General features: G+C 40.0%; 1 protein-coding gene across 1 annotated transcript in view; it reads right to left on the bottom strand.

Annotated features, from left to right (window-relative positions):
• The window catches only part of LOC103471152 (GDNF family receptor alpha-4-like), an 87362-nt gene that overhangs the window by 20982 nt on the left and 63536 nt on the right, over positions 1–2844 (bottom strand). The gene's annotated exons all lie outside the window — the stretch shown is intronic.

Consider the following 2844-nt stretch of genomic DNA (forward strand, 5'->3'; position numbering starts at 1 on the left):
CCTCCATCCATCCATCCATCCATCCCATAGAAGAAGCTCATGTCAGCTGATTGTGTCCAATATCTATATTTAGGACCATAGATAAGGGTTACAATGTGGATATAAAAGCAAATTATAAGTTTGTCATTTAAATTCCGATTCTTCTTCACTGTTGGATGAAGTTTTGGATGAGGTCAGAATATTCAATAAAAATAATCTGAGAAAACACTAAAACTTCAGTCAGAAAAGTCTTCCCAAGTTCCCAGCTTGAGTCGTTCTTATAATTCATATGGGCCACAACTGTGATAGAAAACCCTACAGATTACACATATAGAACATAATGAATTTCACCAACATTCAACAGAGGCATGGGTTAAAAATAATTCTGAGTTAAATGACTAATTAAAAGAATCTAAACCCAGTGGAAAATTAACTCAGAATATAAAAAAAGCCTAAAATTTACTCAAATACGGAATCTGTCACGGATCATTGACAGGATGTCAGACGTAGCTGAACTTGGCTTAACTCTGTCACCAAAATAAACGACCCTGAGATTTATTTAATTAGATCTGCAAATTAAATAGGACTGTGTATCTTCCAAGAGCTCTCTGCACTGAGCAGACTGAACATGTTCTTCCCAGGAGCTAATTGGGAGAACAAAGACCTCCTTCTGCATTTCCTACAGAGCAGAGAGCTCCCCAAACGTAGAAACATCTAAAGTGAAAAATGCTACTCACTGACTTGGTTTTATGAGTTTCCTATCATAATTTTGTACATGTGGCAGAGAGTAATCACTGGTGTAGATAAACAGGCATCCACTGTGCTGGCTTTGATGAATTGCTAGCCTTTAAATGTTCCCTCCTGACAGTCATACAGCTGTACTTTACAGATATAACTCCTGCACCGTGACTCCATTCAGTCCTTTACATTGTAATGCCTACTGACCAAGTAAATGCTGACATAATGAGAAGGTGACACTGAAATCAGTACATTGAGATTCAGAGCGCAGATATTGACTTTACAAGTGTTGAATATTTCTTCTACGTTGGTAGCACCATCTCACAGATCTGACCTAATACAGGCAAAGCAATGTATGGACATATATCCATATATGTCAATGTAGAAGAGCCTTACTGTCATGAACATCTTTGTTTCCTGCTTCAGTCTTGTGCACATTATGGGCATCAAATGCTGGGATACTGATTAATGTGAGCTCGTCATTACATCGCTTACAGTATTTTCTTTAAAGCAAGCCTCCTTATGTACCCCGCCTTTCAGCCAATGACTGCAGGAGATAGAAATCAGCCCCCACCGACAGTGGCGGAGCCAGACCCCCAAAGTTGGGGGGGCCAAGAGGGGCCAGGACTACGTCTGGGGGGGCAAAATTTAAAATGTGTGTGCACATCTATATATATATAATTTAAAAAAATAACCAAACTGAATATTTGGTTATTTTTTAAGCCCCTCTGTCATTTGACATGTTATAATTAACACCTTTGACTGGCGCACATGGAGACATGATAGACTTTATGCAGAGTTCATCGCAGAGGAAACTAAAATCAATCAAATAAAAGATCCTTTCTGAATATCATCTCATGGACACTGAACTAAATGCGTCTTTCTGACCGGGAGCTGACAGCGTGTTGAAGAGTTATGGACACCTTGGTTAGGAAGCTGTGCTTTGACAGGTAATTTGACAGGTAAAAATAGTTCTGGTCGGACCAGAATTATTTGCCTGATGGTGGTTCGGGCTTCTAATGAGTTTACATTTAATGAATTTGGGGCACACAGAGAAAACCTAAGGAGAATGTGATCTACTTATTGTAGTTAAGTAGAGGAATAACAGCTGACTGTTGAGAGAGGAAAGAAATTAAAGTGCAGATCCRTTAGGCAGAAACAAGCGCAGTGCGCTGGGCAATAAATGCTCCACCGTTACGCTCCAACTAATCACACATGAGATGACAAACGCTAAATATACAATATATAGTTACTTACGTTAATGGTGTTTTAAAAACAAAACCAATAAAAACTTAACTGAGTTAATATGTCAGATTCCCTCCTCAACCTCGTCTTGATAAGAACAGAGAGCAGTTCGCTGGTTTCTGACCAGACTGTGATGAAGCGCAGCTGACCACTTGGTGCGCAGACAGTTTCAACTTTACGCACAGAGAACATCGTGGAGCTCATTATTAATCATACTAAGAACAATATCTGTCAGAGAATCATCTCTGATCTGGACGCTTTAACGGACCAGAGGCTTTGGAGCTCCTAGCGCAGCTGATCCGCTTCTGCAGGGTTTTTCTCCCGCAGAGGGATCAGGAAGCGATCAGAGTTCTGTCGTCTTCTAATCACGTCATTTCGTGAAATCTTACCTGATTTCAAAAATGTTCTTGCAGAGAAATAATAAATGTTTCGTTTGATGACAACAAATTGGAAATAAAATGATTTTTTTCTTTGACGGACAACGAAAAAACTGTAGCGCCACCTCTGCTCCAAACTACGAACATTGTCGGCCCCTCTTCAGTTTTTTCTCTTTTTTGCGGAGGATCAATAAATAACTTATTGGTGTTTTACCATCACCACCAGGTATGAAGTGCTTTAGCCTTTGAGTTGCACCACAGCGCAGCAACTGAAACACCCAGGAGAAGAATTTCAGCTTGTTGTTATGAGTATAAAGGAGGCTGGTATCGCGCCTGATAAAAATCTATTTATTTATGCCATCACATGGACTTTTATAAAGTTTTATACATTTTCTTTTCATATATTTATTATTGCCTCTCCTTGGGCTGCCACCTTATCGTGGTGGAGGGGTTTGAGTGTCCCAATGATCCTAGGAGCTATGCTGTCTGGGGCTTTATGCCCCTG

This window comes from Poecilia reticulata, linkage group LG10 (genome assembly GCF_000633615.1).
Source record: "Poecilia reticulata strain Guanapo linkage group LG10, Guppy_female_1.0+MT, whole genome shotgun sequence".
Lineage (NCBI taxonomy): Eukaryota > Metazoa > Chordata > Actinopteri > Cyprinodontiformes > Poeciliidae > Poecilia > Poecilia reticulata.